This window comes from Carlito syrichta, unplaced genomic scaffold (genome assembly GCF_000164805.1).
Source record: "Carlito syrichta isolate Samal-C Ts95f unplaced genomic scaffold, Tarsius_syrichta-2.0.1 Scaffold150313, whole genome shotgun sequence".
Classification (NCBI taxonomy): Eukaryota; Metazoa; Chordata; class Mammalia; order Primates; family Tarsiidae; genus Carlito; species Carlito syrichta.
Genome location: NW_007094409.1, coordinates 143,804 through 160,384, shown reverse-complemented (window position 1 = coordinate 160,384; position 16,581 = coordinate 143,804). Strand labels below are relative to the sequence as shown.

Here is a 16,581-nt window from a genome sequence, read left to right as displayed (position 1 = left end):
TAGGTCGAGGCTGCGGTGGCCGGGAGCGGCCACTGCACTCCAGCCTGGGAGACAGAGTGAGACTCCAACTCAAAAAAAAAAGAAAAAGAAAAGAATTGGCAGTAGCAGGATACTGCCAGGCTGGGTGTGGTGGGGGGACACAACATCAATAAGGGTACCTGATCTCAAACCACGCAAAGTGAGGACCAAAGAGAGGCCCAAACTATACCTGCACGATGTCCTCTTGTATGACTAATCCTGAATTGTACCCCACATCTTTAAAATAAAACGTTTAAAAAAAAAAGAAGCTATTAACATGGGGGGAAATGACTACTTTTTCCCTATTGTATGGTCTTAGCATTCTAGTAAAACATTACTTGACCATATACAGGAGGATTTATTTTGGGGATCTCTATTCTGATTTATTAGTCTGCCTTTATGCCAGTATAACACTGGTTTGATTACTATAACTTTGTAATATGTTTTCAAATCAGGAAATGTGGGGTCTTCAACCTCATTCTTTTTTTCAATATTGTATTGGCAATTTGAGGTCTTTTAAGATTCTATACAAAGTTTAGATTTTTTTTCTTTCTGCAAGAGGTTCAAAGGAATTTGACATAAAAATCTAGGTGTTGATGCACAGCAGTTACTTCTTTGTTCATCCCAGCAAATAAAGTTTATTACTTTACACAATTATTCAGATAAAAACATTTAGTTCTCACTTCCTCTCCCATGCTGATCTGAGTAGATTCACCTATCATTTAAAAAAGATACCCACCACTCACCATTTATACCATCATGGGCCTGTTATAGCAACTTACTGAATCGTCATTTTTAGCTATGGAATTCCCGTACTATGGATTATACCCTAGAATCGCTGTCTTATTTTTCTTTCTATTTATGTCTTTTATTCTGGTTAACCTGCTGTTTTTTTCTCCTCCTTGAGCTTGCCTTGTGTATTTATCTTCTACATCCCTAACCCAATACCTTACACTAACCAACAACTAACCTGCTGTAGCTTCCTTAATGGCGTTTATGCCTCATCACCCTGGCCCTAGTCCCAGGACACCAGAAATTTTCCTTCCCTGAGTGTGCCACACAATAATCCCCACCAAATACAGTGGCTGAGATGGTCACTCTACTGTACAGTGCAATCTGTAAATGTATGGTCACCTGAACTTAGGAAACCTTGACCTCTTTTTCAGGATCCAATGAAATCTGTGCTACATCTGCCTGCAGCAAGATCCAAAGGCTGACAGAGTCTTATTTTTCCATTGTCGACAATAGTAAATGACTTGAGGTTGCTTAAGAGGATGCACTCACCACAGGCGACAATGTAATGACTTCCAAATATGATCAAGAGATTTAGAATGTTCGATTTGCTGTGACTTCTGAAACGAACTCATGAGGAGTAGAAATAGCATCTTAATCCATATTATCTAAAAATTTACCTTGTTGATTATACTTTGCTTGCTATATTATGTTCGAGTAGTTTAGTACAATCTCCAATGTGAATACCATAAAATGTGCTTACATATGTAAATTGTAACAATGCCTACTGTTGGGTCATAAGATCACTCACTGACAAATAGTGTACTAAATAACAATAAAAAGATTCTGGCTGAGTGCAGTGACCCATACCGGTAATCCCAGAACTTTGAGAGGCTGAGGTGGGAGGATGACTTGAGTCAAAAAGTTCTAGACCAACCTGAAACACACACATACACACACACACACACACACACACACACACACACAAGATGGGTATGGTGGCATGCACCTGTAATACCAGGTACTTGGGAGGCTGAGGAGGATCACTTGAGCCAAGGAGGTGGAGGCTGTGGTAAGCCATGACTATGATTGTGCCACTGCACTTAAACCTGGGCAACAGAGTGAGAACCGGATGAGAGAGAGAGAGAGAGAGAGAGAGAGAGAGAGAGAGCAAGTGAGAGAGACAGACAGACAGAGATTCTGAATGGCAAGAACGCATCAGGTATTTAAGCCTGTAAATAAATCTTAAAGTGATTTTTGGAAACAAACAAAAATGCTACTGAGAAAAAAAAAATTCATTGGTTTGACTATGAAACTCTCAGTGATACGTATAGGCATGTGTGTTAAACAAATTTAAGGAAACCAGCCTACATTGAAAAACTATAATTTGGTAAGTTCTTTGCACGTATGATATTTCTTAGCTATTACAATAAACTTGTGGTATACATGGTATTATTATATCATTTCATATATAAAGCTATTGAACTCAAGGAAATTATTTGTCTAAAGTCACAAAGCTAATAGGAGAAAAGGCCAAAATTAAAATCCAGGTCTGTGTGACCACACATTTAATTTGTTTTCCACTATACCAAAGATATGACAACTTTCAAGGAAAAAGTCTCTGGGTTAGGATACTCACATAGTAAAATATGACTTATAAATTTAGTATGTGAAGGGATTGGCAGTAGTGGGAAACTGCCAAGGGAGGGCAGGGGCGAGATTGACAGTAGTGGAAAACTGCGGGGGGCATGTCTTATCAACAAGGGTACCTGCATAATGAACATTTGTGTACCTAATGCTGCATTGTACCCTACATATTTAAAACAAATAATTTTTAAAAATTAGTACATGAAGGTCAAATGGAAGCTAATATTAAGTATTTTAATATTTTTTTCTTGAAGCTTATATGCTAAAACTTCCAACATGAGTATTTTATTATAAATATATGTATACCTACAACTTGCAGCAGGATGAATATACATTTATGAGTCTGTTACTTAAGTAACTGTACATTTTTTAAAAGTATACATATTTTCACTCTCTGGTTTTAATAAAGGACTTTAAAGATGAAGTCCATGCTTGATACATAGTTGACTTGTTTTTTGGGTTGTGCAGAAATTTGTACAAGCCTGCTAAAAGCTCATGCTTCCCAACGGTATAGAAAAAATGGTAAGCACTTACCGTCTATGTACCCCATCCTAGCTCTGGACAGATCTTGGACTCTACAGGTTCATTCACTCATTCAGGAAAACTTGTTTAATACCTGTTACATATAATGAACTCTGCTAGGTATAATAAGAGGCATACAAAAATGAAAATTAAATTAAATTAAATAACACAAAAGTATGGACTCTTGAATTTACATTATCTGACTTACCGATCTGCCTGACAATTTCCTAACTGTCTTCGGTACATCAAATTTATCACAGGCAACTTGTCAGAGAGACTAAATATTAGAGTCATTCATTCTTATAAAGCGTATGGGTCCCATATTCCCACCATATTGTAAGAGTATAGAAATCTAACTTCAATTCGTGGATAGTCATTATTGCTATGAAAAGAACATTTAAAAATCTCTCAGTGAATCATCAGCGGTAGCAGTTTTACTCTTTAACACTAAGCAGCGGTTGAGAAATCACATTAGATATTCGGGCAATCTGTTTTGATACTAATTAGCTAATAAAGTAATTGGCAAAGTAAGAAATATATTACTACTATGCTGTATTATGACTTAGCTGAAATTGCATATGCAGTCGCATAAGGTAGAATTTCTAAAAATTCCATTTAGAAAATTTAGCAGTGTATTTAAATATTTCTCATTCACAGGGAACCAGCTGTGATGGAGGGAGCTGCATTTAAATAGTCAAAATTGAAGGTGCCAGCAGATTTCAAACAGAGCATGTGAAGGAAACTTTTTATAAACTTTGTTTTCCTTCTTGGTGTGGATTATTACAACACACTGAAATTGAGATGTTAGGTTTATTTTGATCGTCTGTGTACTCTTCAAATTTAAGCGGTGCACTTTTTTCCGAAGTGCACTGCTTTCTGCTAATGTTCATTGAAAGCACCTATGCACCTGTGTCAGACTCTATTGGCATAATTGGTCATGACATTACTGCACATATTGAAGTAAATATTAAGGATAGTTTTGCCTAATATTTGGGCATACTTATTCAAAGCTAACATGCTTTTTCCCTAATATATTTACATAATAAGGCATGAAAGCACATTTATGCCAAAGCATATCTTTGTGCCAGAACGTGGTTTTTACTACATGAAAATGATAAGGAACCTTTTAAGTACATTTAGCATTGCGGAGACATCTATACCAGTAAAAGTGCAAGCTTCCTAATATTAAGGCAAACAGAATAAACAGTGCAAGAAATATATGAAGAATTTTTCGTTTTATTTTTATTTTTAAAATACACAGTAGCATAGAACAGAGGATTTTTAGGGCAGTGAAACTATACTGTATGACACTGTAGTGATGAATATATGTCATATACAATTGTCCAAACCCACAGAATATACAATATTTGAATTTGGAGTCTATCATACTCGGTGATCTATCACAGAAACAAAGAACAAAGTACCATATGTTCTCACTCAGATGCAGACCTTGAACAACTATAATACTATAAGAAAGGATTTGACAGTAATGGGAAACTGTCAATGGGGGTGGGACTGGCAGTTGAGAGAAACTCCCTGCTAGGCGAGGGAGGGGCACACCTCATCAACAAGGGTACCTGCATAATCAATGTTTGTATACCTAACCCTGAATTGTACACCACATCTTTATAATAAATAATAATAAAATAAAATGAAGCCCTTAATATATATATATATATATATATATATATATATATACACACACACACATAATATCAAAAGTAAACTATGAACTCTGCGTGATAATGATGTGCCAATCAATTGTAACAAAAGTACCACTCTGGTGAGGAATGTTGATAATGGGAAGACTATGCCCGTTTAGAAGCAAGGTAGATAAGGGAAATCTCTATAACTTCTGCTCACCTTTTCTGTAAACCTAATACTACTCTAAAAAATAGACTATTAAACAAAAGAAGAAAAAACACATAGTAACAAGTCATAACATTAGAACCAATAATAAATCAGTCAAATCCATTAAAGCACGGTGAAGCAAAGTTTTTCTATCTACCAATAGATATTAAACTGAAAGAAGCACAGTTATTGTTTTCCTTTTTAAAAAGGTGTATTCATCATTTAAAATTATTGAGGGTCTAAATTTTTATGTCATTATACAAATGAATAACACAGATTGCTCCTTGGAACCTAGCAGCCTGTATCAGGAAAAAAAAAAAATTTAAATACATAGAAGAAAACAAAGCATAAAACCAAGACATATAAAGAATGAAAGGAATACACACACACACACACACACACACACACACACACACACACACACAACACCATCAAACAATCTTTTAGCAAAGTACTATATGCTATTAGATAGATTGCAAAATCTGGGAGGAAGCGTTATGACCAAGTGGGACTGGAAGAGGTAAAAGGCTGGCTCATCTCTAAGCTATCTGGAAAAATTCTTCAGAAATTGTGGGACTTCAGGGTTGGGCAGAAGTAGTTAAAAGCATTTAGTGTATAAGATCCTAAAACAGTGAAAAATAGAAATAGAGAGTAAAGGGCAAAATAATATCTGTTAGAAATACAAAAAAGAGTATTTTGTGTCCTATGATATAACTGATTCTTGCAAAAAGGGTGAATTAGTTTGTAATTTTAAAATAAAAAGGTAAATACAAGTAAATATAGAGTACTAATTGTACCATTTGGTAATCTTCTCAACTGGTCTTACCTCGATGACTATCATGAGCTTAAAATAGATGATACAGCAAAAGCACTGATAAAAAACTGTAAGTGTAAAATACTGTATAATAAAAGAAGTGCTGAAATGTAAAGATTTCCTACACCACTATGACATTTTAATTGTATACAAGATTGTATGATATTGACTAATCAAAAACTATTTTTTAAAAAAGATGATTAGCGTACATTGGATTTACCACCAAGAATATTCTACAGTAATTTTTATTACATTACAATGAGACTTAGACGAGCAAAAACAAGCATTTAAAAATCTGATGCAGTTATTGTTATCACTATTATTCACTGATAACTCTTAGAGTAATCTAAGCAACAATGCTTTAACCTGCTTTGCGATATACCTTCTTAGGATGGGTCATGGGAAGCTGTAATTATTCACCAATTATCAGAGGAAAGAAGAATAAAACTCCTGAAAGTTCACTAGCCACTGGTATACAAATTCAAGTGAAGAGGAATACGTTTTTGTTGATAGATTTGAAGTGTTTAAGTGTGAGAGCCCAAACCAGCCCCAAGTTGCTTTCTTTTATTTCCAATTCTTTTACTGGGTCTTTATGTATATACTTTGAGACAAGTTTCTAAAGAAAAGCCCCTTAAATAGTTATCAGCTACTCTCCCCAATGAGACTCCAACTCTATGACCTTCCAATCAGTTACGACTGAGTGAGAACCACGTATTGGCCTATCTTTAACATGTTAACCAAATTCCCCTATAATTTCATTCCATTCAACTCAACTGGCATGTATTAAGCACTTAGATTGTGGCTTGCACTAGAATATATAATTTATACGCTACTGAGTGGAGATAGAGGGAAGTAAATCCAAAGATGGATAAGACAATAGTTCCATGAGAAGTCTAAAATTTTATGAGAAAGGATGATAGGTATGATTTACTCTAAAAGATGCTGAAGTATTTATACTGTTTTGTGGCAGCACAATTGGTTTAAAGGCTCAATTAAAGGCTTTATTGAGTAGATGGCATTTTGGATCCCGCTTGAAGTATTAATCCCAGGATTTCCATAGGCATAGATGGAACTGTAGAAAACGGATTGATTTTGGTTAGATTTTTTTAATATTAAAATTTAAAGTAATTGTAGTGGTTTCTAAGATCGCATTCACCTTTCGTTTGCAATAATAAAAAATCAAGGCTATACCTAGTTGATTGAACAACAGGAAATTTTTTTTTTTGAGTTGGAGTCTCACTCTGTTGCCCAGTCTGGAGTGCAGTGGCACGTTCAAGGCCACTGCAGCCTCGACGTGCTGGGCTCAGGTGATCCTTCCGCCTCAGCCTTACAAGTAAAGGAACTACAGGCTAGTGCCACCATGCCCGGCTGATTTTTTGATTTATTGTAGAGATGACATCTTGCCAAGTTGCCCAAGTGGACACCATGAACTCAGGCAAAACTCTCTTGGCTTCCAGGCCAAGGGAGCAATAGATGTACATACCTAGAGGAGCAGCAAAAAGAGACCATACTTAGTGGTCAAGTTTGGCTCAGTAAGGAAAAGTTCAGAAAGTGGTAAGATGTATAATCTACTTTTTTTAAAAAAGAAAAAAAAAAAAAACCAGTGGTCATGGACAGCGACATTTGTTGAATGCTTATATGTTAACATCTTTCATGTAACAATGCATTTTGTTGGAAGTGTGTAAATACTGGACCTCCTCTTCAATATTCCCCAAAGGTAATTTCTCAGCCAATTGGATCCTGCAAGGAATAGGCAATGTCTACCCTGCTGCAGTAGACCATTCCATGTTTGGACAATTCTAATTATTATTTTTCTCTGATGTAAGTTTAAATATTCCTCCCTCTATCATGCATCTACTGTGCATAGTTTTACACTCTGTACATGTATTAAATCTCTTTTCTATAAGATATCCTTCAAAATGACTGAGGACTGTTAAGCTTCCACTTTTACAGGCATAACATCCTTAGTCCCTTCAGTGGTTTTTCATCTGATGTGGTTACCAGAATCTAAAAGTTTCCTCCTAGATACTTTCTAGTTTTAATATATCTCTCGAAATGTGATAACTGGAACTGAATATATAACTCTAGAAATACTGTGTCCAACAGAAAACATAACAAAATGATCACCTTTTTATTACAAACACTGGATTTTCATTGATAAATACTGTTTGCATTTCTGGTAACAGTACCCATTACAGATTTATTGCTGCTCTTGTACTCAGTTAATTCTCATAAAAACTGAGATGAGAGAGAGGGACATACTTAGATTATGAAGTGATCCTGGAAGAGACGGAAATTTTTGTAAATTCAAAATTTTAACCAAAGTATAATGATGATGCAAGCTTGAATTTACTTTGTACCAGAATCTAAGCAGTTAAACTTAGCATCAGGTACCATATGACTATTGCAGAATTTCTACAATAGTTCTGATGTCAAATTGACTCTCTTAATATCAGACTGGGGATGGCATTATTTTTTGCTTTGTTTTGTTTAGAAAACATAGACACTATCCTACCCTTACAAGAGTAAACCGTTATAGACAAAGGACAATGAGTGTGATAACATTGAAAGATGCCTCAGCTTTATGTAAACAACATCATACAATTTTCTAGAACTAAAATCTCCACAAGGGTAAGGATTACTTAGTTCCACTGCTGAAACCATAGTGCTTAGCACAGTTTTAATGGACACTGGAGACTCAGAAGAGGGAGGATGGGAAGATGGAGAGGGATGATAAATTACCTATCGGGTACAATGTGCACTAATAGGAAAGACGTGTAAACTTAAAGACAAGAATTCTTCACCACTATACAATTCATTGATGGAAACAAAAATCATTTGTATCCCTAAAGCTACTGAAAAAAGAAGAAAACAAAAAATGATATGTTGGATGAATGAAGCAATGGCATTTCTGATCAGCTCAGTATTTTTCCTCATAGTGATTAAAATGAAAACACTTTAAGAAGGATATTTTGTAGGACAATAAAAACAGAAACTGTTAAATCTTATTTTAAGTCTCACAGTGAAAAAGAACTTCGGAATCTACAATGTATGGTAGAAATAGTAAAGATGAGAAACCTCAGAGTAATGTTTGAAGCCCATGTAAAGGAAAAAAAGAGGAAGGTTCAGAGAGTTCTTCTGGACAGAAGACCAATGCAGTTCCCTTAAATTTATCCATTATTGAATATTCAAATTTGCCCATTGAACCAGGAGCGGAGGCTCACATCTATAATCCCAGCACTTTGGGAGGCTCAGGTGAGAGTTTTGCCTGAGTTCATGGTGTCCACTTGGGCAACTTGGCAAGATGTCATCTCTACAATAAATCAAAAAATCAGCCGGGCATGGTGGCACTAGCCTGTAGTTCCTTTACTCGTAAGGCTGAGGCGGAAGGATCACCTGAGCCCAGCACATTGAGGCTGCAGTGACCTTGAACGTGCCACTGCACTCCAGACTGGGCAACAGAGTGAGACTCTAACTCAAAAAAAAAATTTTCCTGTTGTTCAATCAACTAGGTATAGCCTTGATTTTTTATTATTGCAAACGAAAGGTGAATGCGATCTTAGAAACCACTACAATTACTTTAAATTTTAATATTAAAAACATCTAACCAAAATCAATCTGTTTTCTACATTTTCCACCAGGTTCCAAGCACAATGTGTGCTACTGCCTACGGTTCTTGTCAATGTGTTCATGTCACATCTTATGGTCAGAACAGGACAAGAGACCTGGAAGTTTGGCATCAATAAAAGTTGTAATTTAACAAACTATAATATTATGGAACAATATGCTTATGAAAGTCACCTACCACTCATAGTTTTGTTATCTCAGAATATTAATCCTAATGGTCAAAGATAATTTTTGTGGCAACTACACAATATAAGCAGGAAAGATTATGTATGGAACTGCCATCTTAGTATTTCCATGCTGTCTCTTAATATTTTCATAACCAGAGAAAAGACTAATGAAAAGGTAACCTAGAAACAGAGGAAATAGGACTAAGCATTCAGATCTTTTGAAAATGTCACTGTATCAGGAAAAGAACACGTAAAACTGATTCCTGGTTAGTGGCAAACAAAACATGCAAGGATTAGTGGAAGAAGGTTGTAAAAAGGATTATTTATAAAGAAAAAGGACAGTAACATCTATGCCTATTTTATTCCTTGATTGTTACACACACACAACAAACACATATTGCATAATATACATATTTATATATATATATGAGATGTTATGCAATATATGTTTCATATGTATATGTTGTATGTGTATATGTATATATATATGGGGATGTGAATGTGTGCATGTGCACACACACAATTTCCCTTTTCCCTTTCCTGTTTTCCCCTTATTATTTTATATAAGGATTGTTGATGGAAGTTAATTTTTCAGTTTACACTTTAGGTTATATGATGTTTACATGGAATTGAAGGAATATTTAATATCAGCTAGAGATGTACATAATTGCTAGGATTTTGTGTTGTTGGAAAGGGGAAAGCATCTTCATTTGAAGAAAGAATAGAAAGCATAGAAAGCATAGAGTTTTGTTGTATAGAAGTTAAATATGTACAGAAGGACAGCGATAAATACAAAGTAATCAAAGCCTAGACTGCGCTGGTTATGAAGAAGTTGTATCTCAGCTCCTAATAAATGTATCTGTACACTGTTTTGTGATGTTGGTCCTGGGACTCTGCGCACCAGATTGCTTCTCTGTTAACCGTATCCCTGTTAGATTCTGCCAATGGGGGCACTGGAAGGCGGCTGCAAGGTTGAATGAGCCATGCTCTAGCCACTGTCCATTAACCTGGCAGTAGTAGTTGGTTCTAGTCTCAAGTTTCTTTCCCAAAACTATTTTTTCTGTTCTTTCACTATGACTTTATTACAGTTACCTGCCCTGTAGAATCACCAAAGAAAGTTTTAGTGCCTCAGACTGAAAACCAGAAGACCCAGGTTTATTTATTTTTTAATTTGTGTAGTTTATTTTTGTCTTTTTCTAGTGCCTAACTTATCATCTAATGTAGCCTTAATCAACTTAGATTTATTCTGATGCTTATATTACACAAAATGTTTTTGTGATGTATTTTTATAATCAATAGGAGTGCTATGAGCATTAATAAGAAAATATCCATGAGGCTTCATAGATACAGAAAAGAATACAATTTTGAGCTGAGAGTCAACATGGTAAAAGAAAGGATGCTCCATATTAAGCTTCTGGAAAAAACATATAGGCACCAATCCAGACGAATGACTAATAAATAGAAATCAGTCAAATAACAGTACAGAAGCAACACCAGGGAAAATACATTTTTTTCTTCCCAAATAATTTCTTTTAAAAATTAATTAAACTTTAAGTAGATTAAATACAGGGGATTTCAGTGTAAAATGTTGAACACCAAATGTTTTAAAGTGGCTGCTTTCTGGCTTTTCTCTTCCTTCCTTTTTGGAAGGTGATAAGAAAGGAGGGGAGATAGGGGTGTGTTTATGCAGTAAACTGCATAATGAAACTGACAAGAGTAATGACCAATCCAAGCATAGACTGTGCTGGTTATGAAGAAGTTGTCTCTCAGCTCCCAAAAAATGTTTCTTTACACTGTTTTGTGATGTTGATGTTGACTAGCAAAGTTCTAACGGAATCTTTGCTCAAACTCAAGTGCAACATTCCCACAAGAATTATTTATTAGTAGTGGGCTGAGGAGAGACACAAATCAAATACCACATTAGAAAGAAAGATTCAGAGCAAACAAAAAAAAATGTAGTCTCTTGACATCCATAAGCAACAATTAGAAAACATCACTGTCAGGCTGAGGTAGAAGTCCCTAGGCTAAGTGACTGTAAAATGTAGATCTATGGTCTGTTTTGACCCACTAAAAGAGTCAAACAATATAAAAGAATCCACTTTTTAACCTTGGTAAAATAATTTTCGTAAAATTTCTTTCTTGAAATACTTTTCAAATGACCCACTGAAATTGTGCCACATTTGTGTATACTAGTTAAAAATAAAAGGTAATAATGTAAAAATGGACCTGCTTATATTTAGGATACTACTGCTGGCTGCTCTTATTTTCTGAGAATAAGTTGCAGTTTTCTGGTTGTTGTTTCTCAATCACTAAGTACACTTATATATTTGCTAAGCAGAGAAGATAATTGTTATTGCATTTAGCTCTCAGTTCCACTTGGAAAGTCAACTCTCTAACACCCTGTATGGAAAATATTAACAAAAATGAAAAATAACAATACAACAATAAAAATAATACACTATAAAATTATTTATATAGCATTCATAATATATTAGGTATTATAAGTAATCTAAAGATGATTTAAAGTATATAGGAAGATGTGAGTAGGTTATATTCAAATACTGCACCATTTGATATCAAGAATTTGAGCATCTTCACATTTTGGTATCTGCGAGGGTCCTGAAACCAATCCTCCCCAGATACTGAAGAATAACTGCAATGTTCACACTTCTGAAAACAACATGAGCTTACTTTCCTTTTCATGTCATCCCTCTTGAAGTTTTCATGATCTGAACATCAAACTTGAGAAGATTCTTATTGTTTTGGTATCCTCTTTCATTTTGTTACTTTTGCTTATGTGGGCTATTTTAATTTCTGGCCCTTGAAAATGATTTGATTTTTTTATTTTATAGAACATTTCCTGTTAATGTTCTTTCCAAATGTGCCCGGCACACGGTAAATTTTGACTCTGATTTCTGGAGGAATATCAAAGTTTTGGACTGTGTCATCTCCAGAAGGACGTACAAGTTGTTGACCTTGCCATATGATGGAAGGCAATGTTCTGATTTTCTTAATTTCCTTGAATATGTGCCATGGAAGCCTACTATTACTGCTTTCAACTATAGTATTTCACAACATTTAATACAAGTGAGAAATTTGGTTAAGTTTAAAGATGAGCATTCAGTAATTGAAGGACATTTTTATTCCATACATTATAAAATATTGTTAATTATAATCTCATCTGGTTTATCATTAAACTAATAGATCACAGAGGACAATGGCAATTCCCTTCATTTTGGTATCAAAAACCTGATGTGTAATAGGCATTCTATAAAGATTTAATGAACTGAACTTTATGGTTGAGCAGATTATTTGCAGTCAGGCACCTTAACTAAACTTCATATGTTCTTGAAATTGTGGGGGTTCTTGGAATACAAAAGGAAAGGCAATTTTCTATTCTTAGGACAAAGAAAATCATGCTCATTCCAGTGCACATTTTGATTCAATGTGCAGTTATCAAATCAACCATTGGAATCGGGAGGAGAAAAGCAAGTGGCACTGGTTTGATTTAATTTTGGAGAGTTTATATCAACGTGGTTCGTGACGTGATGTGGCTCCCTAGAAACTCTGAAGATTAAACTTACTCTTTTTTCTGTTTTTTTTTTTTCCCCAAAAAAGCTCTGAATGCAAGTGTGTTTAATTCAGAGTTTGCAGTAAGTGGAAAAGAGAGGACCATGCTTGGTTAGAGAAAAGTTAATTACTTGAAGTGGGTAATGATTTGACTGAGGACAAAAACTTATTTGAGACTTATGTGTAATTTATATATTGTGAGCACAAGTATGCTCAAATGTCATTTGTTTCTCCTTTACCCATTACTTCCCTCTAGGCTAGTCTGTTCTTGCTACTAGTCTTAATAAATAATAAAAACAGACTGCTTAATATGATGGAGATACCTTATATAATAATATTTGATAATGAGTTGAAAAAGAAACTCAAGCACATTCATTTTTTAACTAAAATCCACTCAACCACCAGTTGTTGCCAGTCCTTTGTTGCTATAAAAATACTATATGAAATTATCTCTTCCTAGAGTTTCCACTATGTTTATCAAATTCAGCTTCTTTTACAGCAAAACATCTCCATTTTAGAAATTTCTATTTTATAAAATCTAATAACATTTAGCACACTTTTTCATAAAAGAGATTCTCTTTTTAATATATTTAATTTCATGTTTAAATGTTGGTAGTAACTTAGCGACATTCAATCTATGATGTAGCTTTTTCAATCTGCATAACATAAGTGGGCAACCAACAAGCATATGTCTGGCCACTCTCCAAAATTTAGAATGCAGAATGGCATTTCCACTATTTGTGTCCAGAATTTCTCTTTAAGTGTACTAGGAGTGGTAGAAATGGAAGAGCAGACTCACAGGACCATGGCCTCAACAAAGGGATGCCCTACTATATGTAATATAGGACAGATTCCCAAGGAGAAAATTAGAATTATTATCAACAATATTCTTCCTCCTTTAAGGCTTGGGAAACTCACACCTCTTGAAACATAAATGGAAAAATGATGAGTCATCATTATATCGTTCATTTTTAATTTTATCTCATTGCCCTGAGTAGTTGGATACCATAGTTTTGCTTTTTTGGATATTTCTTCATCCATAAAGATAATAAAAATGAAATTTTATAGAATATCTTCAGTTATAAATGGAAGTAAAATGCTGAACCACTTTAACCCGAAAATCAAGAAAACGTTGGCTAGATATCATCCTGTGAGCATTTTTTTAATGTTAGAATATTTTTAATATAGGAAGATACAAATAGAATCTAGATAAGCTAGATTTCAATCTTTCTAACAATGATTATTCTAAGTAAATTAACAGTAGATATAATAGACATATTATCTGTCTGAATAGTTATTGAATGATTGAGATTGAATTAATTTACACATAATTTATCACACTAATGTGATCTAAGGTATAATTGCATCACATCTTGTCAGATCTGACTTTCTTTTCTCTAAAAACAGCATATGCCACTCTTATGACAAAATAATCTCAGATAGAATAATACTCGTTCTTTAATTCATTAAGTTCCTAAAATATACATTATTGCCCAAAAGTCTTCTGAATTCTTTTTGCACATGTGTTACAAACAATAAAGCTATATATAGTTTAAGTCTTTCTTTCTCTTTTCTTATGCTCTTCCTGTTTGTGCCCCAAACTGATATCCAGGGAAAAAAAATTTAAATATTTTTTTCCAGGACCATTCTGAGGAATTTTGTTGAAATACTGATAATTCTCACTTATTAATGGGCTGGAGTGAGGAGGATGTGATTGTAGACTAAAGTCTGAAAAGCAAGACTTAAAAAAAATAGTGATGGAGTCTGCAATGCTCAGTTCTACAGACAGTGTTGCTAAAATTAATTTTAAAAAACTAATAATAGATTAAATAAGAAGAGAAAAGTAACTAAATGATGCCAGAAGGAGTAAGAACCCATAGATTGATTTCAAAATAATAGTTCTGGCTTTCAGAAAAATAAAAATTAGCCCCCCCCCAAAATAATACACAATTCCACCACCCTCTTCTACTCATTCTCTATAAATAAACTTAGATAGGAAACCAATATATAGTCCAAATTCTTTGCATTTTGTATATGTGGGAGTCTATTCTGCTTATGAACAGAAGAAAATACTACTCTGCTTGAAAGGTACGGTGTTAGATGTTTGGCAAATACTATATTAGTAAATCTTCATAAAACTTGGGGAGATTGAGGCAATGAATGCTCAGATAAGTTAATTCCCCTAAATCTAAGAGCTATTAAATTGAAGCAATAATTTTACTCAAAGTCCATTTAGTTCCAAAGTTTATGCTCCTTAAATCCTGGTAGATCTAATTTTACGTTTTGTTCGCATTGACTAAACAGCAAAGATTTCAAAAACTCTTAATTAATTTTCTGAGTAATTCACTGGAACTTCTACCCTCAGTGAGCGCCATATCAGTGGGTGAACTCAAGCACTGAGTATACATCTGATAAGGATTTCAGCTTTGACTGTCAATGGTTAAACTAGAAGAACTTTAGGATTCCGATTCCTTTAATCCATAAATTTCTAATTAGCAACAATACTGTGCACATGAAAGAGCAGAAATTTTCTGTGGTGACAATTTTTCTTATATCATGTTCCCTTGGCATGGAACCTGAGGACAGTTTTCTCATGACGACCTTATGTGGGTAGACATTACTCAATTTGAGTCAGAGCGGGGAATTAGAAGTTCCAATTGCTAACTGAAAAAAGAAGGTAGTCAATCACAGATACATGACACTAGCTTACACAGATGTTCTGCTTTCCTCTGACTCACTCCTTGAGGCTTGTAAAGGGATAAATTTTATTTTTGATATAGTAATTGGAATACAGTCAGACCATAACTCATGTATTCATATTATGCTTTTCCTGCTTTGTTTGATGCCCCCAATTTTAACCCCAGTTTTGAATTGTCCAGGAGTCTCTCAAACAAAAGACGAGGAGCTGGGAGCAAGAATAATTTTGAAATAAAATTTTACGTTTGTATTTCTAAGAAAAAATAATACTCTTATAAAAACAGTGGAAGAAGACCCTCAATATTTTTACAAACAAAAAAGAATGTTTTCCTAGCTAAGGAAAACATTCTGGTTCCCAAGATAAAGATGAGCGTGGTAAAAGCAGAAGGTTTCTTAACAACTTTCTGCCTCTCTGACAATGCTTTGGTTGGTATTATAGAACTTGTACAGCCCATGGGAGTGATTCTCATAGTAGATTGTCTAGCTATTAACTTCCTATTTTTTATTTCATGAACTTTATTATCTTTGAGTTGTCTGAGGGCAGTTGAGCTTGTTTCTGGGCCCCGATCTTTGACAGTGAGAGAGAAAGATGATATTCCTCCAATTAGAAAATATACAGAAAGAAACTTGTAAACAGAACAGGGACACTGTTATGTCCGCATCCGTGGCTTAGCAAAATAATATTCTAGAAAATATAGTTGGTACTGGTGAACCCATGTGAACAAGTGCTCATTAAGAGCCTAAGTTACAAAAATCCTTCAAAGCAACACATATCTCTTTATGATTCTTCTAGAAATAATAATTAGTGAATGAAATATTATGTGAAAAATTAGCCAATGCCTAGAGTACACATACTTTAACACATTCACAGTTGACATCTTTGTTTCTGAAAAGGACAACAGATTACTAGCTGTACTATAAAGAAATCTGGAGAAA

At 34.5% G+C, this 16,581-nt stretch overlaps 1 pseudogene; it reads right to left on the bottom strand.

The window, feature by feature from the left end:
- Positions 1–9,276, bottom strand: part of LOC103251954 — a 14,628-nt pseudogene extending 5,352 nt beyond the window's left edge.
- Positions 9,277–16,581: the final 7,305 nt, after the last annotated feature.